The sequence below is a fragment of the Vulpes vulpes genome, chromosome 7, assembly GCF_048418805.1.
Source record: "Vulpes vulpes isolate BD-2025 chromosome 7, VulVul3, whole genome shotgun sequence".
Classification (NCBI taxonomy): domain Eukaryota; kingdom Metazoa; phylum Chordata; class Mammalia; order Carnivora; family Canidae; genus Vulpes; species Vulpes vulpes.
Window position 1 is genome coordinate 5,627,621 of NC_132786.1, and position 26,298 is coordinate 5,653,918.

General features: G+C 37.9%; 1 protein-coding gene and 1 pseudogene across 2 annotated transcripts in view; one reads left to right on the forward strand and one right to left on the reverse strand.

Annotated features, from left to right (window-relative positions):
• The window catches only part of TPK1 (thiamin pyrophosphokinase 1), a 319,383-nt gene that overhangs the window by 197,287 nt on the left and 95,798 nt on the right, over positions 1-26,298 (forward strand). The window lies entirely within an intron of this gene.
• LOC112934816 (small nuclear ribonucleoprotein-associated protein N pseudogene) lies at positions 7,177-7,690 on the reverse strand (annotated as a pseudogene).

Sequence of the window (26,298 nt, forward strand, 5' to 3'; positions counted from 1 at the left end):
CCTAAAACAAAATTTACTAAGTTATAAGTTTCCTCATTTTCTAAACCTTAAAAAAATTAGTTTCCTATTTATGATCAAAGATGAAATAATGATCACACTTAGTTCATCGGATGCTAGCCAAATCCAAATAGGAAGTTTTAGACGATTTAAATACACTATTCCTATTAACAGGTGTTCATAATCGCCTCCTCTTGTAAAATACAGGGCAACTGAGCATCCCAGGCTGTAATTTAGTCCACTTATTTCTCTACTGACATGAGCTTTCTTCCTAGTTGGTTGGAAGCTCATTCAGGGGAGTGATTACTGCTTTCAGTGGCTGCAGGTATATTTTTACCCTTGAGAATGATGCTGGCAGGGCTGGTAGGTTTAAAGGCAACCTGGATACAATAAAGTCACAGAGGGAAAGGCATGCAATAACATCCTGATACCTGCCAGTCACCCGTACTGTGTACAAGTTCTTTAACCTTATGAGTCTTTCAGTCAGGAAGATTTATAGAAAGATGCCCCATCAGCAAAAGCCTATGGTGATCCCTCAGTGATTCCAAAGGAACAAGGGAGGCAATATTAAATTCAATCTCTATGGAAACTGTTTAAAAACTTATTTGAGCATTGGCCTTTCATTTTCAACCCATGAGTGACAGAGAATCCATTTTGGAGACTGGATGCAATCCATAAGTGTGCTGGGCGCGGGTGAAACAATGGAAAAGACAGCATCAGCGTTTGTGTGAGCTCTGTCATCGTAATTCATCATAATCCAATTGTAGATAATGTAATGGAATATTGAATGCTAGGTGTCAGAGTTTCCTTTAGCTCCCCTTCCATAGTCCTCTGTGGCAAGGACACAAGCACACTGTGTCATGTAGACTTAGTTCAATTGAGCGTTACTTCAGCATCTCCCTTTGATTGAAAACAAAAGGTTGCCAATGCGGTATCAATGAACTGTGAAGTGATCTGAGTGTTACCAGCAGGGAAATGAAATGAGCCTCTGGAAGGAAGATTGGCACAAGTGAAAATTTCTGTATAAAGGGCTTCATAGGGCTCCAGCTGGGTGGTATTACTTCTTATCCAATTAATATTTTTTCCCCCTGAATTTGGGAGCATTATGATCTTGTTTGTTCCCAAAATGATCAAAACTGAAAGTGGAGAAAAAGTGGAAAACATATCTAAATAAAGTTCAGCTAGAAGGGCTCAGATTTGAGGGTACTTTTTTAAACTGCTCCATTCATCCTGGATATTATGAAGCTTTTCCAAGGAACGGTAAGGCGCCTTGCCCTCTTATACACACTTCACATAACATACACGTGCATGCGTATACACACACAAAGCATCTCAGCACTTCTAAGCCAGTCTTACTGAGACGAAGGCAAGTCAGTGTTCCGGCTCTCTGCTCAACTGGGGAGGTTTTCTTTTTTTTTTTCCTTTTCTTTTTCTTTTTTTTCTTTTCTTTCTTCTCTCTCTCTCTCTCTCTCTCTCTTTTTGAAAACCACTATCCTCCATAGCTGTCTTTTAAAAGGTCCACTTAATCCATAACTTTGTCATGGTCAGAATGATATTTGACTTAGATGCATATGGAATAGTTTAACAGTGAAATTTATAAAAATGCATCAGAGTTAAGAACCAAGTTAGCAAAGCAGAGTATAACAGGATGAGCTACAGACTGAGAGGATTAAACTTACTTTGACAGAAAATAAGATTAAAGATGTGCCAGTCCCATATTGTCTTTTGAAGCAGACTGAGATACTACTTATATGATATCAAGTAGATAAGTCTCAATGTTGAAGACATACTGACTGTTAATATCCTTTTGAAATATCTTGAGCCATGTATAAGTTATAAAATAGCCTCTATACCTGAAAGGTTATAAGATTATATTTTAATAATATTTGTAGAGATATGCAGCTTTCACATGTATGAAATCCTCTCAATCACCTCACTTGACTCTCCCTCAGTCCTTTTAAGCAGAGCACTCATTGTTTCTATTTCTCGGATGAGGAAACTCTGAGTAGCAAGAGTACGGTACACCCATGGATAGTCTAGGAATTTTCCGAATCTACTTTTCTGCCATTTGCTTCATAGCCTTCTGTTAGAATCCACGCTTACTTTCTGAATATCAGTGGATCCATAGAGAGTGTTCCAAAAGAATGAAGGAAAAGTAATCAGCAGCAAGCATTATTTATGCACAGAGAGTGGCTCACTCAGGAGTATGCACTGAAATCATAGTTTTATTTTTATCCTTAGTCAATTTTTTTTTAATTATGGAAAGAGCCATATTTACAGATAATTCGAAAGACTGGTATGATGAAACATTCCAACCAACTATTTGTAGTTTTTTAAATATCATATGTGCTCTATTTATGTATATAGACTTTTTTTTTCTTTTGGTAACCATTTGAAAGTGAATTGCAGATATCACATCACGTTATCCTAAATACTTCAATGTGGGGGATGGTATTTAGAAACAAAGATCCAGGTGTAATAGATGTGCTTATTGCTACTGTGGTGGCATTGCTTTTAGACTTTTTCAGAGAACTAAGATTTTTAGACTTTTGCTAGAACTAAGTTCTTGCTTTTAGACTTTTTATAGAACTAAGAAATAATAAAATTTGTGTGTGTGTGTGTGTGTATAAATCATGAGTTCACATTGATATCTTTAATTGAGTTTTAATATATAGTTTTTAAACTTTTCTTTTATATTTTTATTTCTTTAACCCACCCTCCCCCTGTAAAAATCTTAGATTGAAATGTTATACTTGTATTATACTATAATATATAGTAGCTAGTTCGGATTTATAATTCCTACATTACTACTAATAGTAAACCTACTGTGAGTGAAATTTAAGATTTCTTTGTAGGTCAGTCTTTATATTATATTCCAGCCAGAGTACTGTATCTAAAATTTCTCTTTAAATATTAAAATTCGGGGCAGCCCCGGTGGCTCAGCGGTTTAGCGCCGCCTGCAGCCCAGGGCGTGATCCTGGAGACCCAGGATCGAGTCCCGCATCGGGCTCCCTGCGTGGTGCCTGCTTCTCCCTCTGCCTGTGTCTCTGCCTCTCTCTCTCTAGCTGTGTCTCTATGAATAAATAAATAAAATCTTAAAAAAATATATATTAAAATTCGTTCTTTCTAGGATTATGCTGCCTATTTAATATATTATTAGGCTCATTTGTTGCAGTTGATTTGAAGTTATAAGACTTTATTTTTTAATTATTTAAAATATTTTACAATAGTTACATAGCCCAAAGGCAAAGCTTGATAAAAGATACTGTGAGGAGAGGTCTTGCTTTTATTCCTATCTCCCTCACCACCACCACCCTCCTTCAGAATCTTCCAGATTCTTGCAAAAAATAAAAGCAAAACCAAAATAAATACGTACACATCTTTTCATTACCCCCTTTTTTATGTGAAGTTTAACTTTATATATATATATCTGTCTCTACCTCCTTTTTTTCACGTATTTTGGAAACAATTCAGCATAGAGATTATCCCTCATCCCTTTATTATGACTGCTTAGTACACTATTGTGTGGACATACCTATGTACCATCATTTATCCATATGTAGCTTTTTGAAAGAACATACTGGAAATTCAGACTAGGTAGTTCTTTGAGTTGTGGTTGTGTATATTTTGAGAACATTCCTCAGGTGATTCTGTGCACTTTCCCATTTGAGACTTGTTTTGCTCTCAAAACACCTTATGAGGTAGAGACAATATGACCAAATTTTAAAGATGAGCAAACAGGGTCTGAAAAAGATAAATTGACTTCCAGGGGTTATTCCACTTCTTAACAGTAAAACCACATTCCAAATCCAAGTTAGACTGACCCTTTAGCTTTCTCCACTCCATGATTCTGTTTCTAATTACATGAATCCTGAACTTGGTATGATGTCATTCAGTGTAGAAGAAACAGTTTAAAAAAGATAAACTCATTGGGGTACCTGGGTGGCTCAGTTGGTTAAGTATCCAGCTCTTGATTTTGGCTCAGGTCATGATCTCAGGTTTGTGAGATTGAGCCCTGTGTTGGACTCCATGCTGGGTGTGGAGCCTGCTTGAAATTCTCTCTCTCTCCTTCGCAACATTCTCTCAACCATGTGCGCTCTCTCTCTCTTCCAAAAAAAATAAATAAACTCATTAAACATAATTCTTTATAACAGAGAATTAGGCTTCCCTGCCACCCTCTGTAGAGTGTATATGTTTTTAAATAGAAATGAATGGACACAATCAGTTTTCTTATCAAAGAAAAAGAATATTCTATTATAGCCAAAGTAGTAATGATAATGAATCAGAGTCTTTCTTTTTGGAAAAAGTCATGTTGATAGAGGAGCCTCAAAATTGATTAATTACGTACACGTTGGCCTTTCCAATTGTCTGATGATAGGAAGCCAATTTCACTCCTAACCAGAAGCCCTCAAGGTAAAAGGCACAGACTATGGAACATTGGTCTTATTTTATCAGGGAAGGTTAATGTACAAAAATGCTGCTCAGGGGACAGTGGAGAAGGATTTATTTTCTCCTGAGTGAAGCTAGGCTATTAAGAATTGGGCACTCTTTGAAATTTTGATAATAGTAATTGAAAAGCAATGAATAGAGCTTAATATTTTTTTCTGAGCCTATTTCACATTATAAAATATTTCCCAGAGCCAGAGTAAGCCTTAAGAAATATAAAAGAACTTGGACAAGTTTTTTCATATATCCATTCAACTAACATATTATTAAAGACTTATTTGTATCAGATATTTACAAATTGCAGGACCAAAGAGGAATAAGTTCCTCTCAAAGAGCTAATAGTATCATCATTCAATAGATCATGATTTCACAATAAAATAAACTAAGTTCGGTAGTACAAATAGAGAATATCATGGAAGCTTACAGAAGCAGCACATCATGGGCAGATCGTACTTCTAGCCAGTAAGCTGCAGAGATGAGATATGTCCAGCATTCTACTTGCACATGTACTGCTCTGTACTCTTAATTGATACATTATGCTGTTCCTGAGAAAAACAAATTGAGGCTGTTTTCCAGGATAGACACCTAGATAGGCCATAGATACAACTCCATCTGCAGACCTTACATTCTGTTCATTGAACTTACCTCATAGATGCAAAGATTCCTGCCCTTTTTAAGCACCAATTCATTGCAGCTGCATTCATAACATGATTTTTAAATAGTGTTAAATAATGGCTACCAGTTATTAGCAGCCACACCTAATACTGCATACCATCCAGCAGGCTCCCATAAAGAATTTCATTTCTAAAGCCAAATAGTGCATAATTCTTTACATTCGTCTTATCTTTAACACACACTTCATTTAAAACAATTTTATGAACCAAATTCTAACTTACTACTTAGCATAAAAATGTTGATGTGCAACATTAAAAAAAATTAATGCTACAAATCTTGTCCTCTCTTCCTTTTATCTACAATGCTTTTTATATGAAAAATTGCATTTATGTCTAAAATAGAAGTTTATTACAACAAGGCTCTTTTGGAGAGGAGTTATACTCAAAGAAGGGAAACATTCAGAATCATTACAAAGGGAACTGGAAGGAGATTGTATATCATAGTTAATTATAGAATAGATATTTAATGAGCAAATATATGAAGAAGCAATGTGATACCTATTATCTTATGCTTTGTTAGGTCTGAAAATTTTAAATTACTCAATGCACACGTGGTGCTGTCTAGGGCTCTGGTTCTGTGTGGAAGGCTTGGGTCCTGACTGTGGCGTTTACTGACCATGGCTTCTGGAGACTCTGAGTCTCACTTTCTCTCCATGAGCGACTGGAATGATAATGCATGTGCTTTTCATGAAAACTAAAACGTTTAAGGCCATGTGCATGAAAGCTTGTTTTGGTTTTGTTTTGTTTTTTTTTGTTTGTTTCTTTCCTTAGGGCTTCAAGTGGAAAGGGCTGAATTAATAAAAAATTATAAGCACAGTGTCATCATTGGTCATTTTATTTCACTATTTGGTTGGGATTTGTTGATTCAAATCCCATTCCCCTCTAGGATTCCCTTTCTGTCACATAAGAAACCATCCTAATATATTATAAGTTATCTTTTTGTTTGTGTGCCCTTGCAAATTGTATATTGTTTTTATCGCCACTAAAAAAAATATTTTTGTATGTATCTCTAAAAGAAGGGACTCCTAAAAACCATAATTACAGTCCCATTTTTACACCCAGGAGAAGTTAAGAATAATTACTTAATGTGATGAAATAAAGTGTTTAAATTTCTTCCATTATTTTAAGATGTTTTATGGTTGGTTGTATGATCAGGGACCCAAATAAGACCTGTCCTTTGCAGTGGGTTGATATTTCTGTTGTTCTTTTCAACAGTAGGCCCCCTTACCTGACTCTGCCTCCACTTCTCTTTTTCTTCTCTTTCCTCTTTTTATTCCCCTCACTCCTCAACATTTTCCTTAAAGAAACTTTGTCATTTGTTCTCTGAAATTTTCAGTCCAGGCTCATTGCATGGCATGATGTCATTAAATACTTTCTTTTTCCTTTGAATTTTTGTAATTTTTGGCTAATTCTAGAGTTGTGATCAGACCATTAAAAAAAAAAAAACTGGCGGGGGGTGGTATTTCTGAAATGGGTAATACTACATCACAACATTTGTTTGCTCTTTATTGTGATGTCATACCCATTGGTAATCATCGTGCACGCCTATGACCTCATGAGCAGTTGCTTAACACTAATACTAAACTTCTGCCACTGTTACTTCACTGATTGCCTGAAATACTGCTCTAAAGAGAAGCTTCCCTCAGCCAGCTCCTGGGTTATCCTGTGGAATAGTCTGTAAAGGAAGGCAGGCTATACACTTAATTCTTTTTCCTTTTATTGACCATTTTTCAATATAGTGAATTGATTCTCTAATATTCCTTTTTTTTTTAAGTTGCTTTATGCATTGCATCAAAGAGGGAGCAAAAGCTCACAAACATTCTGCACAGTTTGACAAGAGACATTGCAGAGGAAAGAGGGACTTAGGAAGGATCAACAGTACCCTCGGTCTTGGTGGATGCATTCCTGGGGGAAGTGGACCTCTAATTCCTGGTAGAGGGGGTCTCATTCTTAGAGGGGGCATGCCTCTGTTGGTGTCCCTGGAGCATGGAGAGGCTGGCTGGTGGGCTCATAGGGGTTCTAATGTCATGCATGTGGGGGAGCCTGGAGGTGGTGTTGCTCAGCCCACAGGAATGGGTGGGGTCCCCTGACCTGGTGGATATTGAGGTGGGAGTCCAGCACTGCTGGCAGGAGCAGCAGTTAGAGCAGCTGCTGTAGTACCTCTTCCTGCAGTCATTCATTTCTTATTGAGATGCCCACCAACCCCTTGGACAGGGTCTGCTAATCCAGTAGGAGCCTGGGGAATTGGAACACCAGCTGGCACTTCTCTGCCAGCTGTCTTGCCAACCCCAAGGCCTACTGCAGCTCCAGCATCCTTAGAGGATGGCCCTTTCACAGTCATGGAAACCACATTTTCCCCAGGTAGCAGCACCAGACCCCAAAGCCACTTTTCCTCACACTCTGCTTCACAATCTTTGGCTTGGTCTTCCTGAATTCGTCACAGTCCACAAAGGATAGTTCATATTCTTGTTAAAAGCCATATGGGTGCCAATGAAGATATGGCCATCTTGCAGGATACATCTCATTCTGTGGTCAGTGTGCCTCACCAGCTTGCTGCTCTTTCCCACACTCATGGTTGCTGTTCCATCAAATGCAGTGTCCACAGTAAGATTTCAAGATCCTAAAGACCTAAGGGAAGGCTGCAGACAAAGATTTGATGCAGGTTCTCCTACAAATAATGCAGGCTTGAGACAGAAGCTTCTAACAGTAGATGGGCCTCAGTTTTTGTTTTTTTTTAAATTTATGATAGAGAGAGAGAGAGAGAGAGAGAGAGAGAGAGAGAGAGGCAGAGACACAGGCAGAGGGAGAAGCAGGCTCCATGCACCGGGAGCCCGACGTGGGATTCGATCCCGGGGCCTCCAGGATCGCGCCCTGGGCCAAAGGCAGGCGCCAAACCGCTGCGCCACCCAGGGATCCCCGGGCCTCAGTTTTTCACTTGGAAATCAGCTACCTGGATGTTCCAGTCCTGCTTTACCACCTGTTGTTGTCTCTGCTAAGAATGCCTGTCTCAGTTCTGGTTGGAAACTCACTGCAGGTACTTGCTGCTGCTGACATTGCCTTGGGTACAGCTGACACTCTCCGTGGCTCAATGAGTCTGCCCTTCTAAATTTGACTTGAGCATCACCTGCCATGTGTGCTGGTCAGTGGTCTGTCTCAGGTGTAAGTGGTCGCTGGGCCACTCCCATGTGCTGCTGGCCATACCTCAGAAGAGATTGTCCGGCATCTCCAACAGTCACTACAGTAACCAACACCAATTGGTTAGTTCTCTTTGAGCTCATGTCAAGCCTGTTTGATACGTACAATCAGTCCATTCTAGGTAATTATCCTTATTGCTACTCAAAGTGTCCCATATTTGGCCAGGGGGAGCATATTCAGTTTGGCTCCCAAATGAATCCTTTTGACACAAACCCACTAGTCTTTGATAAGTTTCTTCCTTTCTATTTCTACAGTATGTTCCTGGCTCCTCTTGTACATTTCCCAGCTGAGTTTTGGAATTTCTCCAAAGGGCCCTCTTAATTAGAAATAATAGTTAGAGACTATAATCAGGGCATTAAAGGGAATGCTTGTAGCTACTAAGTAGATTCACTTGACAAAGCCAGAATTTTTTTTTTTTTACACTTAACATGAGTTTATACTTCCCTCTCAGACCCAGTACCGTAGGGAAGTGTACCCTTTTGATGAGCAGAGTTTTAAAATTTTGATGATGTCCACTTTATCCATCCTTTATGTTATGGATCTTGCTTTTGGTGTTTTATCTAGGAAATCTTATCTAGCCTAAGGTTACAAGAGTTTCCTTTTATGTTTTCTCTTAGAAGTTTTATAGGTTTAGGTCTTACATTAGAACTGTGATCCATTTTGATTTTCTTTTTGTATGTCACGTGAGGTATGGATTGACATTCCTTCATTTGCATGTTGATATCCCGTTGTTCTGGCACCATTTGTCATAAAGACCATTCTTTCCCCCACTGAATTACCTTTGCAGCTTGTCAAAAATCAGTTATCAGTGCTCATGTGGATCTGTTTCTAACCTCTCTGATATACTCCACTGATATTTTAGTTTGTCTATAAGCCAAGACTACAGTGATGTGATGCAGTGCAATGGATAGTTTTTTTCATGTGTCTTTTTGTATTTTTGCCAGTGTGTCTTTTGGATAGATCTCTAGAATTGCAATAACTGGCACAAAGTCTGAACGAAGCATGTGTCAAGTGCTCCACCAAGGGTTGGACAGTGCAGTGATAAGAGTACCTATTTCCTCTTTATCTATCTAATAGGTAGGGAATAATACTCCAAAATAATTTTAATTTGTATTTCTATTGTTATCAATGGGATTGAGCATATTTTTATATTTTTTTTAATTTTTTAAATTTTATTTATGATAGTCACAGAGAGAAAGAGAGAGGCAGAGACACAGGCAGAGGGAGAAGCAGCCTCCATGCAGGGAGCCCGACGTGGGATTCGATCCCGGGTCTCCAGGATCGCGCCCTGGGCCAAAGGCAGGCACCAAACCGCTGCGCCACCCAGGGATCCCATATTTTTATATTTTTAAGAGCTGTTCACATTCTTTTTCTCTGGACTGTCCATCTTTTTTCTATGAAGTTATTGGCCTCATTTTCTTCAGTTACTGTTAGAACCTCTTTACATGTCAGTGGTGTTATTACTCCTTTGTCTATAATGTAAGTTACATATACTCTTCTCTGTTTTTCTTATTTATGATTTTATTTGGGTGTGTATGTATGCATTTTACATAAATGAGGTTTTTTTTACTTATTACCTCTGTATAATTGAGTATTTTTATACAATTGTATATAATTTGTATGTAATTCTATATAATTATATATTTTTAATAATAGGCTTACTTTTAAGAATAATTTAAGACTTACAGATTAGATTGAATAGATTGCACAAAGAGTTCCCATATATGTCATCTTATCCCCCACACATAGTTCTCCATGTAATTACTAATTTATTGTATGGTGCATTTGTTATACTTAATATTGATTTATTATAATTAACTAACGTCCATGGATCCTTTCCTTACCTTTTAACTTAATATCCTTTTTCTGTTCCAGGATCACATTAAAGATCCCATGTTACATTTAGATACCATGTCTCCTTAAGTCTCTCTTGATGGTGACATTTTTTTCAGACTTTCCTGGTTTTTGTTGACCTTGACAGTTTTGAGGTGTACAGTCAGATGTATATTTTAAGATAGCTCTCTGATAGAATTTGTCTCATTTTTTTTCATGATTATACTGCGTTCATGTGTTTTAGAGAGGAAGATGTACAGTTAAAGTACCATTTTTATCACATATCAAAGGTACATACAATCAATATGATTTATCACTGTTTTTGTTCCTTGATCCCCTGGTTAGAAGTAGTGTGTGTCAGCTTTCCCCGCTGTAAGGTTGCCCCAAACCCCCCACCACTTCCGTATGTACTCTGGAAGAAAGTCAATATGTGCAGCCCACAGTGAAGGAGTGGGGAGTTACACTGCCACTCCATTGCAGTAGTTACATCATTTATTTGGAATTTTTCTGTGTGGAGGTTTCTCTCTTTTTCTCCCATTTAAAAATGTATTTAGTAATTTATTTTTCTCAGGTTAGACTCATGCATACCTATTTTATATTCTGATTTGTATTCTAATACTGTCTTCTCTATTTGGTTGTTCAGATTGTTTCACTTTTGGCCATTGAGAACTCTTTCACTTTGGTCATATGCCCATTTGACATAGCCCCATAAATTGTGTGTGTGCGTGTCTGTCTCTCCATCCGTCCCATACACGTATATATGTGTAAGGTTTTCTTCCTACTATAAGATGTTCTGAGCTCGTCCTGTATATTTCCTGCCCAGGTCTTAGAATCATCCAGTGCTCCTTAGAGTTCTGTTTCCTTTTGCTAGAGAATGGTATTAGAAACCAAGTTCTGGATGGTAGGTGTGCTTATTGCTACTGTGGTGTCATTTTTTTTAGGCGCTCTCAGCAAAGAAATATAGGTATGTGTACTAACCTGTGTATACACCTATATTTATACATATTTCTATATGCATCCATATTAAGTGTGAGTTTTTACTGATAGTTCCAACTGGAATCCATTACTACAGGGATCATTCTAGTTTATTTGCCTTGCTTGCCTGTAATCTCCACCCCATCAGTGAGAAACCTGGATCTCACCCTCTGCCACTTACTAAATTATTGGATTTCAGTGTACACAGAGAGCCGTATTAGAATTGTTACCTCGTACCTCTGTAGGAAACTTTATCAGCTAGCGGGCAGTACTTACATATAGTTCCTTTGCCTGTACTTTTATATGCATTTCCAAAGCTACTTAAGTCAGCACCTTTATTCCTACTCTGTTCATTGAGGTTGTTCCTTACATTTGTAGTGCAAGTAGTTTCCCCCGTCACAGTCTGTATTTTCCCCCAAGGCCCCCTGAACCTCCTAAATGGTTCTTTAAGATTACATGCAGTAAGGTTCATTCTTTGTGTTCTTGCTAGAGTTCTTTAGGTTTTCACAAACCTATACTGTCCTGTATCTGCCATTAGAGTATCATGCATCACAAGATCACCATCCTAACAGTTCCCTGGGCTTCCTCTTTTCACTGACCCCTACCCTTCCCTCACACCCTTGGGAACAGTGCACTCATTGTTTACTGTTGCTATAGTTGTGCCTTTTCCCAAGTGTCATATAATTGGAACCGTACAATGTGTTGTTTTTCAGACCAGTTTGTTTTGCTTAGCAGTTGCATTTCCTCCATGTCTTTTCTGATTACCTTTTTACTCGGCATCTTTTTAAGATCTATTCTTTTTAAGTTTTTCATTGCACTATATGTTGGGCATCTAGTCTATTTGCCCAGCTGCTCTGAATCTGGGACACTAAATTGCTTCCAAACCTTGTATCCCCCAACCCCACCCTGCTTCACTACCACAAATAATATTGCAATGAGCCATCTTACATATATGCCTTTATGAACCCATGTGAGCTTTTCTTTGACACATAGGTAGTTAGAACAGAAATTGTAGTTAGATCATAGGACGTAGGTTTACTGTATTTAACAGTTTGAGATTACCCCTAGAATGCATTTATCAAACCAGCAGTGTGTGAGAGTTTATTTTTCTTGTGTTTTAAAAATTATCACCGTATCCTCACGAACACTTCATATTATCCAGATTTCTGGATATAAAGTATATAGGAATCAAGTGATATCTTGTTGTGTTCCTTTGTATTTCATAGTGACTAATGACTCTGAATATCTCTTCATATAGCTTGTTAGTGTCTTTTTTATGTTAGAAGTGTTTGTATATTTTTATTTTGTTTTGGGGGGGGTTGTTTTTCTTCTAACTCCAGTATCATTAGCATACAGTACGGTATTAGTTTCAGGTGTACAGTATAGTGATTCATCACCCAGTGCCCATCACGACAAGCATGCTCCTTAATCCCGCTTGTTAATGTTAACTCATTTTTTTCTGTTGGGGATACTGTCAGCTTTTTATTGCCGTGTTTCTTGTATATTTTAAAGATGGATCTTCTGTCAGTTTTGAACATAACACAGTGTCTCTTCTAATTACATCATCTGTCTATTAGCTTTGTTCATGGTACCTACCCTTTGTTGAACATAATAGTCAATTTAGTCTTGGGCTTGGAAGTTGGTACCATTTACTGACATGCTAAAAATGGGGAGGGGCAGACTGTGGGTAAGACCCAAATCGGATTTGACTGTGTTAAGTCAAAGATACCCACTGAGCCTTCAAATAGTCTTGAGTAGGCAGTTGCTGAGTCTGGAGTGAACATGAGGTTTTGTTAGTCTTAATATTTTATGTTATTTATATTGTTTTCATTATTCTTTGAAGATTTTCTTATTTTTACTTACTTTTTAAAACTTGGAGCTGTGTTTAAAGTTTTGAAGAAAATTTTCATTTAAGAAATTGGATTTGAAGATACTTTCATTTGTATCACAGTAGTTTTTTGCTACAGATGTAATTTTGACCATAATTTCATTTTTTTTTCTAATCCTAAAATCTTAACCTGTGTAGCATTGTGATACAATTCTACCGTACTCACCCTCTGCCACCCTAACTCTCCTGGCTGGTTTCAAGGGCTCTCTGGATGTATTTCATAGAACATTTCCTATTCACTGTATAAATGATTTTTCCTCCATTTCACATTGAAATTATAAAAAATAACTCAAGGTGACTCTCATCTTTAAATTGAATATGAAAATAGTTTTGAAGGAAATCTATAATGTGTTCATGGGATTTAGTTATCAAGGATTGAATATTATAGTTTCAGGACTATCTTCCATGAGAAAAAACATGCCCCTGGGTATGCAAATGTGTATCTTTTTAAACATGGAAATAGTTTTTACCTCAGGATTATTACTTTTAAAGGCAGAACCTTAATCATTAAATGCTTTTTTGAATAGAAACAAGGCACTTTACAGTTCTTGTCAGAAGTTTATCTTTGGCAACTTCTGAGCCTGCAAACAACAAAAAAAATATTTGAGTCAAACAATAATGCTAATGTACCTTTTCTTTTCTCTTGAAGGCTCACTCACAATGGTTATTAATTCTAAATTCCTCCAGACTATAATTTTTTACAAGATTTGTTTATTTTATTTTCATCAAATAAAAGAGCTATTTCTGTTACATACAATTGTATAACCATCTGTCATTTATCTTTTTATAAACCATAACCAATTCATTATCAGATATATATGTATTTTAAGTAAAACTAATCCTTTTGGTTTTTGCAAATAATATGAAGAATCTAATTAGGATAAACAGTTATTAACATAAATGCATGGTTTTATACCTTAAAATACATTCACAGTTTACTTTTTATTATTTAGGTAATTTCTACTGTATATCTTAGCTATTTAAGTTTACTGTATTACCTTAGCTATTTAAATTTAGAGAGATGATGTTTCTTTCAACAAGGGATGTGTGACCATCCTTGAGAAGCCAAAACAAAGAAAATCTTTCTTTTAGGTACAAAAAAAAAAAAAAAAAGAAAGCTTTATATTGCTGAGCTGAGCACTCATAAAAATGACTGGTGGTACTTTTCAGGCATCATTCATCAGACTTACATTTTAGAGAGAAAAAAAAATCTCATTATCCACTCCATATTCATTTAAGTTTTAAGTGCTTAGAAGACTTGTCATAACCTAGACTTAAGGTCTGAAATGGTAAATCTTGACACATCTTCCTTCTAGCAGCTCCTCCAGGCACCACTAGAGCTCTGAGCGCCCCCACGTACAGGAGTTTCCTGTTCTGTTCTGTCCTGGTTCTTGCACACTGTTTCCCCAACACTCCTCACTTTATAACGTTATTAGCTTCCACATCTTCCCTTATTTTAAAACGAGATTAATCTAGAAGTGTCCGATTTGGCAAGAAATACCAGAAGAATAGATTGGGCATGTTGCACTTGCATTAACACACTTAATCACAATGGGCAAGTGAAGAATATTTTATTTTATTCGGATGGGCCTAGAGAATCTGATTTCTCTGAGGCCATAAAACATTATATTGACCTTAATTTTGTGCTCTTTATGCACAGCCCAGCGCACTCTCTCTGCCACATCATGCTGGCTTCTCATACAGCAGAATTACTCTGATTTTTTTTTTAATTGATTCTATTTTAGTGTACAAGTTTGGGCTGAGAGAGAAAGGACTGGAAATATTATTTATTCATTAGTATCTGAGAAGTGGCAGGTTAAAATGGGCTACTTGGCCTTAAAAGCATATGTATCATATATATCGGTCTTTCACTTACAGAAGTATGTTATTTATGTTAACATTTAGATACTAACTTTCCTCATTTGAGGAAGTGGTATCTTTCTTTCCTTCTAGAATTCATTTTTTCCTAAGTTATTTAAAGAATAGAATGAGGTTGTTTATTAATACTCAAAGCTACTAAGGCATCAACCTTTGGCTTTCAGAAGAGGAACATAAATAGAAACAAATTTAATGGAGAAAAAAATGCCTTGTTTTAAAAACTCTCTTTTTATGGTATCTAATGTTAAGTTCTCTTTTAAGGAAAAGAGAGAAGTTTGGGTAAGACAGTATCTATACCATGAGTCCTAATTTATTTCTACTGTATACACATGGCAGCCTGGCTCCTGTTACTTCAGTGACCAGTGTTCCTAAATATTGAACAGTTCATTTTTTAAAAAGATTTTGTTTATTAATGTGAGAGAGAGAGAGAGAGAGAGAGAGAGGCAGGCCATGCAGGGAGCCTGATGTGGGACTCGATCCCGGGTCTCCAGGATCAGGCCCCAGGCTGAAGGCAGCGCTAAACCGCTGAGCCACCCAGGCTGCCCAAACAGTTAATTTTTTAAGTAATATACTCGAACTTTCATTAAGGATTTAAAATTCCCACAAAATTACATTTTCTCAATAGCTTCTCATGCCAGCTGTTAGATCCCTAAAATGAGGCTTCAGATTTTGACCACTACTTAATACTATGTCCGAACCAAGCAGCACTGTGAATTATGGAATTCATGGAGGTGCTAGGATGTAAAATAAAGCAGTGAAATTGTCTCATTTTTAAGACGAAGATTTGGTCATATTAGTTTTCCTTTCATGTAATAGCCTCTATGTCCACTTACTTGGTCTGTGTTTTCACAGCAGCCTTGACTTACCGAGAAAGTGATGTCACATGGCTGTGTAGACTGGCCTTAGAATGGAGGCTGAAGCTGGAAAGGCATGGTGTAGACAGAGGTGAAATTATATTCATGTGTTTCTTATAAAAGCACCACATGGAAATTCTAACGTGTTTCCTGTCTCTTGTTTTCTCTGTTGGCTTATTTAACAAAATTAAATAGTAATTAAGGGTGAATAACAGAGCCCCTGTCCTGATACAAGCACAACGTTCACACATTAAACCTTACCTCATCCATTTTTGTTGTTGTTGTTTGCCATGACAAAATAATGACCAGGAAGTAGCTGAGATTTATTGAAAAGGGTTCTGAGTTAAGTACTTCATGTGTGCTCTTGATTTAACTGCTGCAACAACTTGTGATATTAGATTGTCTCTCAATTTAGCAGATGAGAGAATTGAGATATAAAGAGATGAATTTTGTTGTCCAAAGTCACACAGCCAATAAGTGGCGGGACAGCATCTGATCCACAGACCTGAGTCTGTGCCGGTTCACACTGCGGTGTATCTGCTATTCTTGGCCCTGTTGTTGCCGACATAACGATAAATATGAGCTAACACACAGTGACTGACATTGAATGCCAGTGCACTCATAAAACAGTCATCTGGATGGCCATTCATAGAACTATATTAATTTTTATTAGGATAAACAACTAAATGAAAAAACTCATTTGATTATTTTCATAGATCAGTAAAAATAACTCATTAAAAGAAAATCATGCTTGCAGATTAAAGATCCTGAGCTATCAACTATTTTTCACATGGGATCATTTTCAGCCATTTAGGAGATGCATCAGTATATCTCAGAGAAAATGCCCAGCTACTGTGGCTGAGATGTTACATGCCGAATATTAAAAACTAATGTTACTGATTATTAAAATGAAGGCTTCCCATGAACTATTTCTTCATGTTCCCTGCAATAAAGAATAACTGACATCAATAAAGAAAAAAAATTAATGTTTTGTCCGGACTTTAAAGAAATCTTTTAATCTTACTTGTTTATTCTAAGTAGTTAGTTGCATATACACATAACTTTTTTACTTGTCATCGTGTCCTTGGCTTGTATTATACTATGCCCAAATCCCACACAGCTTGCACATTTTGAGTTTGGAACAACAAAGTCACAAGAGCATCAATCATGATAAATAGTCACTAAGTCTGCAGCAGTATTTAACTTGGATTTAGAGAATGAAAGAAGAGAGGATATTAAAATAGCAGTGGCATTTAAGCAGGACTTTTATTTTTATAATCCCAAAGACTTTTTTCTTACCAATGACTTCAGAAATTAAACCCTGAAAACATCCATTTTGTGCTGGTTTTTCTAGGTGCCAGCACTCAACAATGAAAATGCAGTGCTTTTCTTGTCCAGATCTAGAGGAAAAAAAGTGCTATCAGTTATTTAGAATCTGATTTATGCCTTAAGAGAGTGGCTGCCACTCTCTGTGATTTCATGGAAGCCGGGTATCAAGGAGCAATTTTCGAAGAATTGAAAGCTGGTGCAGGGTTATGAATAAACTCAGAGAAGCTTTGACCTTCCCTGTCAAATGATAAGGCCATAAATATGTTGGTAATTCTGCTTTGTTGTGAGTACCTGTTCTTTTCCATCATTGTGGAGTTTCCAGGATACCATAAATTGGTACCAGCAAAACTAAAACAAATTTTTTTATTGTATAAAAAAAAAATTAGAAGAGTGGAAAATGTAAAGGTAGGAAATACAGGAAGCAGCCTCTTGTGTGTTGCTCCTGAAGTACGTCTTGCATTAGAGGATCCAATTTTGGAAACTTTATAGTACCCAATCAAATTTAAAATAACTACTTTGGTCACATTTCATGATTTATTTAAATGATATTAAATAAATGACTTTGGGATAGTTAGATAGTTAATATATATTATGCTAATGCTTTTTTTCCTTATCCAAAATTCATTATGAAATATGGCTCATTTTTGCTTTGGTGTGGTCTTTTTCATTTATCTATCTATCTATTTATTTATTTATTTATTTATTTATTTATTTATTTATTTATGAAGATATTTATTTATTTATTCATGGTAGACAGAGAGAGAGAGAGAGAGAGCCAGAGGCACAGGCAGAGTGAGAAGCAGGCTCCATTCAAGGAGGCTGATGTGGGACTCGATCCTGGGACTCCAGGATCAGGCCCTGGGCCGAAGGCAGGCGCTAAACCTCTGAGCCACCTAGGGATCCCCTGATGTGGTCTTTTAAATTGATCACGTACACTACAGGGAGTTTAAGTGTATGTAATGTTGTTAAGCATATACGTTCTGTTTTAATGAATGTGTTATCTTAATTTCACTGAGAAGAAATTTCATGATTGTTGGGGAACCTTCTGTGCCTCTAACTTCATCTTTCCCCTTCCCCAAGATGGTAGCTTAAGAAAGAATAAAGATGAGGGAGAATCAGTCCCAATATTGCCACAGAGAAGGAGGCAAAGAAAAGCTAGTTGTTTTCCTTTAGAAACAACTTACCATACTTCCACTTTTTTTCACACACTCTTCTGAACAAATGCAAATATATGCATATATATGCAGATTTATATATATTTGCCTATTCTGTTGTATGGACCTTAAAAGAAGTAGAGAGGGCACAGAAAATGAGAAGGGGAAAAACAGCAGGGATCTAAAGATAAAGCAGTGCAGACACAGGCACCCAGAAAGGGACAGCAAGAGATCAGGAGTGCATTAGCCATCCATTGCTGTGAAACAAATTGCCACAGACCTTGGTGGCTGAAAACAACTAAGCATTTATTTTATGTCAGAGTTTCTTTGCAGGTCTGGAATTTGGGCTCTTCTGGGTGCTTTAAGCTTAAGGTCTCATGAAGTTCAGTTGCCTTGGGCATCAGTCATATGATTCCAAGGCAACTCATTCATGTACCTGGCAAGTTGGTGCGGGCTGACTGGGGAGGCGGACAGCTTCATCCCTCTCCATATGGGCTTCTATAGCTGTATAAATGTCCTCATGACTTCCCCCAGAGCAAGTGATCTATAAAAGCAAGCAAGCAAGGGGGCAACTGTCACATTCTTTATGACCTAGCCTAGAAGTCATACACCAACACTTCTGCAGTACCCTGTTGATACACAAGTTTAGTTCTATTCATTGTGGGAAATCACTACACGAAGACACAAATACCAGGACATAGGGCTCATTGGGTGCCATTTTGGAGACAGGCTACCACAGAGAAATATAGGAAAGGGCTGGAGACACACAGGAACACACAGACTTGTATGAATAGGAGAGGGTGAAAGAATAGGTGGTTCAATTATGAGGATGATCATCATGCAACATGCTTGATTTGTGACAAACATAAAGACTGCTATGTTATCAGTTGTTCCTTGCTGCAAACCCACTGCATCACACCTCGTATGCTTAACTATGCCTTCGTGATTATCATCTTTGCAGCACAGAACTATAAAGCTAAGTGGCATTAAGACATGATATTTATCTCAGAAATCTTACCATAATGTTACCTCAGGACATCAAAACCATCTGCTCTTTCCTTCAAAAATCAGTACTTTGACCTTTCTCATATCAAAGACTCTTGCCCCACATGTAAGAGATACCAAAATACTATAACAATTAAGATTTTGAGCTGTCTAAATTGAAAGGTGTATTTATTATAACATTTTACCAACACATAATATATAGCAGGATACTTTTCAGGTTACTTTCAGAGGACAAAATTATCCTAACATTCTTGACACGAAAAATGAGAGTCAAGTAAATTGACTGTCTAAAATTGAAAGTAATGTGTTGTTTGGTTGCCCATTTTAATCCTTTTAATAATAGTGAATGTTTATGGAGCATTCACTTTTGCAGTCACTATTCTAAGTACCTCACATATCAAGTCATTTAATCCTCAACAATCCTTTTGTTCTGGTTTTATAGATAAAGAAAATGAAACACAAACATGGTGAAAAGGGATTCAGATCCATAAAGTCTTTCCTTAGCACCTGTACCCTGAACCACAGTGCTGTGCATATAATAGGCTCCCTCAGGCTAGCTCAGAACCAGGATTCATTAATAATGACAGCATTTCTCTCAGAGCCACTCCATGGACAGAACCTAGTGTCTAGCTAGACTTCTCAGGCACTAGATGAAGGATATAGAAAATTTCCAGAAAGTTTAGGAGTGTTTCTCTTGAGGTATCAGTATTATAGAAGTAGGTAGATCTGACTTGACTTTGTCAAAGGATCACTTTAGCTGTTGAGTTGAGAATAGGCTTGGTTGGAACAAGAGGAGATCTTGTTGTGGGGACTTGGACAAAGTGGTAGTGAAGGAAATTATGAGAAGTATTAGGAATCTGGGTATATTGAGAATATAGAGCCAATACGATTTCCTTATGAGTACAAGAAAAGGAAAATTTTTTGCCAAAGCAGTTGGAAAGATGGATTCTATATCAACTCAGATCAAGATGGGGTGGTTTTGAGGTAAAAGAATCAAGGTGTGTCGAATAGGCATCTTGATGTTCAGGAGCTGAGTTAGAGAAGTCTCAGCTAGAGATACAAATTTGGGATTCACCAAGATCTAGATGGTTAAGCTCACAAAGGGCATAATTGTAGATAGATTGGAGGAGAGTATCTAACTGAGACTAAGGGACTGAGGCCTGGGGCAGTCCACCTTTAGGATCTGGACAAAAGAGCAGGACACAGCAGAGGAAATTGTGGGTGAAGAAGTGAACCAGGGTTGTAGCATTCTGCAAGCAAAGTAAAGATGATATGTCAAGGAGGAGAGAGTGTTAGCCCATTGCAAATTCTACTGGAAGGTGAGGACTAATAATTAACCACTGGGTTTAGCAATTTGGAGGTCATTGGTTATTTTGATGAAAACCAATATGGAAAAGAGGTATAAGCAAAAATTTAACTGGAATGAATGCTGGAGAGAGTTGGAAGCGAGGAACTAGAAATCATGAATTAGTAAACAGTAAATCTGGGAGATTTAATGTAAAGAAGAACAAAGGGATAGGATAGTGAGGTGGTAGGTATTACATAAATTAGAGATTGAGAGCAGTTCTGTGGAAACACTAAGCTTTGTGTTCCCTTCCTGATAAATATTTATTGTATTCTTACTATGTGTCCAACACTCTACGAATTTTTAAAGATATAAAAATAAATGAGACGTGGCTTCTCTCCTTGAGGTGTTTACTTTCCATTGAGAGAACTAGACATAAAACAGTGCACTGGGGAACCTCGAGGGGGTGCAAGTGGCCAGGTTGTGGCCTCCTGGAGAAGGATGATGGAGTAAATGATCCTTCAGCTGAGTCTTGGAACTTGTACCATCTGATTATTAACCCAACTGTTTCCAATTAACATTTTAGGATGTAGGGGAGAAACAAAATTGTCCTATTGGTTCCAGACTAAAGGTAGTCAGACATTTTTTAAAATACTTTTTGTGTGTTCATTTTCTTAATCTTAGCCCAGTCATTGATTTTGCTTGTATTGTTCTTTGTGAACCTCCAGAAAACCTAATAGCCTGTTTTGAAAGCACAAGTGTGTGCCCCATACATTCTTATCAGCACTCTCCCTATATTCAGCCACTAACAAAGGACAAGTAAATGAACGAGGACATGTAAATGGAATGAAGCTAGATGGATGAAGTCAAGGGAGATAGCTGTTCATTCACTTATTAATTCTTTCATTTACTGCACAAGTAATTGTTCTTGAGGATAAACTTCAGACTGGATCGTGGAAAAGCTTGACTTAGACACTGAATACAGGGAACAAAAAGTAATAATGAGAAGAGCAAAGGCATGACATGTTATGACAGCTTTTGAAGTTAGAAGCCTAGAAAAACATGATAGTGTAGTAAAAAAGACTTCAAAATGGCACCATACTGGAGTGTAGACCCCACATCTTCCAGTTACTAGTTGAGTGATCTTGAGAACGTTAATGACTGTACTGAATCTGTGATCTCCTAGTAGTAACTCTACCACTCAAGCCTGTTGTGGGAATTATGGTGCCCAGCAGAATGTTAGGACCTGGACAATATTCAAAAATTGTTACGTCACTTCTCCCTGTCTTTACTGGAGCTTTCTCATTATTTCTTCCAGTTTATAAAGTTCAGCAGTCAGGCTGGGGTTTGAAATAAATAAGTAATTGCCAAGTTGTCTTTTTCTCCCCCCTTCTTGAGAGCACTAATAACATCCCATGAGCATTGTGAATATGAATGGAAGAAACCTCAAACAAACTAGGCACCCAACTCAGTCACACATGCTGAACATCAGCCATGCTGCATCTCTGCAAGCAGAAACACTTCCCAGAGTCTGTTCAGATAGGATAATGACCAGGATCCTTCCAAGAATTCTCTCCATCCCCTCTACTCCCCTGAGTCTGAGTGACTTGAAGCTTCTGGGATAAGAGAAGGGAGAAGTGTATGGGGGACGGGGGTTGTTGAGCCTGACAAAAGGGAGAGGTCAGCCAGAAGGGAATATTGGTGCCTGAGTAATTGTGGGGAGCTGTCTGTTGTAGGAGACTCTACATACAGACAGTGCTTTTTATAGGAGGAAGGTTGGGGTGGTTAACAATACAGGGAGGAAAGTTGAAATATATATTGCAGTGCTGGTATTCCTGCCAACCCTTGACTAGTTATGGGAAAAACTGAAAAATAAGTCCAGTAGACTTAAGAGTCTGAATTGAACTGTATTTAAATTATTTGCTTGTATTGATATAAAGAGAATCTTGGGGGCACCTGGGTGGCTTAGTTAAGCTTCTGACTTCAGCTCAGGTTAGGATCTCAGGGTCCTGGGATGGAGTCCCCAGGGAGGCTCCCTGCTCAGTGGGGAGTCTGCTTGTTCCTCCTCTCTCTCTCCCCCTCCTCCCACTCATGCTCTCTGTCTCTTTCTTTCTCAAATAAATAAAATCTTTAAAAAAGAGAAAGAGAATCTTGTGTTATCTTAGTAGTAGTTTAAATTCATACTGAGCATTCCCAAAACAAAGAATTGCATTTTAGATGTGATGACTAGATGAGACCTCAGAAGGAGCTTTTAGAACTTTTCTAAAATCAGCGATCAAAGTTCATGTTTATACTCCTACAAAGAATGACTATTTCAAAATAGGGGTACATTTTAAAAAATAATTTACTAAAAACTAGAGTGTTTATAAACCAAATGGAGATACGATTCTTCTCATTAAGACTAATTAATGCTTTATGAAGGTTTCACATAAAATGTTTAAAGACAAAAATTTCTTTTTCTACCTTCCTGCTAATATTTCAGATTAGTCTTAGGAGACTAATGTATTTTCACATGTAGTTTCCTTCAGAAATTCATGGAACAAAGTTCCTAGGCTTTGTAAAACAAAAAGCAGAGAGAAGAGTGAAAGGAAAACTTGTCTTCCCTTTAAACTTGGAGGACCTGCTGGAGGGAGCAGGGCAAGTACTTCAATTTCTGATGTGAATGTTTGAAGCCCAGTTCTTGGCACCTTATCCATGTTATCTCATTTAGCCCTCAAAATAACCCAGTGAGGTAGTATTGTAAACCTCATTTCACACACAGACATAGAGTGGGTACTCTGTATTCACCTTTACGGGTATTTTGAGTATTGTTGGCAAGTGCTCATGCTCATAATTATTGGCAATGTGTGCCTCTGTCCTACTGTCCAGGGAGGCAAACACATCTACACAAAGAAGTATACATGTCTCTAATGAGTTCTTTCAGTTTAACTAGACTATTGTTCATCTACTCAAACTTTGATAAAGATTTTATTAAGCGTGTTGACACGCTTTTCTTTTTGCTCTAAACTCAGATATTTATTAGACACTTAATTTGTTTATTGCATTGTGCTATAAATCCAACAGAAATAAAAGGCAGTGGTCTTTGCCTTCAAAACATTTTATCTTCAAAAGATACAACATGAACCCATCTGAGAGGTACGTCACAGTAACAAAATGCTAGCATAAAGATGGTAACATTAGAAGCAAATGATCTGTGTTACAAGGAACACACAAGGAGTTTTCATACAAAAGTAGAGCTTGCCCTTTGCTTTGAAGTTTGTCCAGGTTAGGGATGGAGAAACAGCATAGGAATAGACAGGAGAACATGGACAATCGTGATCATTCCATACATACGTTAAGTAGAATAACAACATTCATCTGAAGCTATTTGAAAACTCCGCCATCACTCTGACTCAAAATATATCATTAGTGTAATCTGTCCTGTTAGAAATGCTTGCCTCTGGGGTAAATATTGTCTTTAGAAGTCATCACTTAAAATGTATATATCTTTGGGAGAAGCCAGGCATAGGTTTCTGACACTTTAGTATGAGGGCACTCACCACACCACCTCTCCTGACTGGAATAGGATGCACTGTAAAAAGTTTCAATACAGAGTGACAGAAAAGAAAGGATAAACATCAATTTCATCAGTTTTATTTTTTATTTTTTTTTTAATTTTTTTTTTTTTTAAATTTATGATAGTCACAGAGAGAGAGAGAGGCAGAGACACAGGCAGAGGGAGAAGCAGGCTCCATGCACCGGGAGCCCGATGTGGGACTCGATCCCGGGTCTCCAGGATCGCGCCCTGGGCCAAAGGCAGGCGCCAAACCGCTGCGCCACCCAGGGATCCCCTCATCAGTTTTATTTTTAAATAGCCAGTGTTGGGAATTAATGAGGAAATTAGCCTATCATTATAGGCTAATTTAGTAGTATAGGCTAATATAGTATTCTGCTGTCTCTCTTTTTTTTAAATTTATTTATTCATGAGAGACACAGAAGGAGAGGCAGAGACACAGGCAGAGGGAGAAGCAGGCTCCCTGCAGGGAGTGGGACTCCATCCTGGATCCTGGGATCACACCCTGAGCTGAAGGCAGCCGCTCAACTGCTGAGCCACCCAGGTGTCCCATATTCTACTGTCTCTAATATTAGTAGGTATTTCATAAATATTTTTGACTTTTGAATTAACAAACTAGCTTAACTAGCATCCAGAAGGCTTTCTTTTGATAACCATCCAGTATTGTCATTAACCTTTTAATTTTTTAAAAAAGACTTTATTTAGGGCAGCCCGGGTGGTTCAGCGGTTTAGTGCTGCCTTCAGTCCAGGGCGTGATCCCAGAAGACCTGGGATCGAGTCCCATGTTGGGCTCCCTGCATGGAGCCTGCTTCTCCCTCTGCCTGTGTCTCTGTCTCTGCCTCTCTCTCTCTGTGTCTCTACAAATAAATAAATAAAATCTTTAAAAACAAAAAAACAAAAAAGAATTTATTGATGAGAGACACAGAGAGAGGCAGAGACACAGCCTCCCTAAGGAGAGCCGGATGTGGGACTTGATCCCAGAGCCCCGGGATTACGACTTGAGCCGAAGTCAGGCGCTGAACCACTGAGCCACCCAGGCGCCCCTGTCATTAACCTTTTAATCAGAGAGTAAGCCTACCTCATGTCAAAACACATAATGTTGACCTGAGGTTATCCAGTAATTTCCAAAATGAAAATCAGATAGAGATCATTAATTTCAAAACACATCATTGAAATGTTCTGGCTGTGGAAATAGTAAACCAAAGTATTATAGTTTTGGATGCGGTATATAAGACTACTATTCCAAATCAGTATTTTCCTATGTGGACACACAGCCACAGGTATGTATGTATGTTATGTATGTATGTATGTATGTATGTATTCATTCATTTATTCATTTATTTTTTTATGGTAAAATAATTTAGATTTAGAGCTGGCTGGACTCAGATGATCCCAATTTTGTTGGCAACATCCAAAGCATCATAGTCAGGAGCCAGTCGAACATATGCTTTCTTCTCTCCATCAGGCCTGATCAAGGTGTTGACCTAGGCCACGTCAATGTCATAGAGCTTCTTCACAGCCTGTTTGATCTGGTGCTTACTGGCCTTGACATCCACAATGAACACAAGTGTGTTGTTGTCTTCTATTTCTTCATGGCTGACTCAGTAGTTAAGGGGACCTTGATGATGGCAGAGTGATCAAGCTTGTTTTCCTGGGGGCGCTCTTTCGAGGATGCTTGGGCTGCCTTCGGAGATGCAGGGTCTTGGGTCGTTGGAATGTAAGTGACGTGCGGATCTTTTTTTGTGTGTGTGACTGTGCACACCTTTCAGCACCACTTTCTTAGTTTTCAAAGCCTTTGCTTTGGCTTCAGCTTTGGGAGGGGCGGGGGCTTCCTTCTTTGCCTTCGGCGCCATCTTCGTGAAAGGGATCACGGGTATTTATGAGGTGTTATTTGAGGGGCAGGTGGAGGATATGTAGTCAGGTAAGCTCTCAGGTAAACAGTGTTTCTTTGCTACACAACTACCTAGAACTTCTAACCATGCTGGTGTGCATGTGACTTCCAAGAAGAGAATCTTTCTGATCTTACCTGATCCTGGGAGTTGTATTCTGTGGATGCACTTTGGAAAATGTGCTTCTGCCATGATTGGAAACTAAAATCTATCTATAGAGAAGGTATTAATGAATTTTCAAAAGGAAATATCTTCAATAAAATAAGTAAATATGTTTATGTAACATTAATTCATTATAGACCATTTTGAATAAAACCAATACACTTGAGTTTTGAATTCTGTA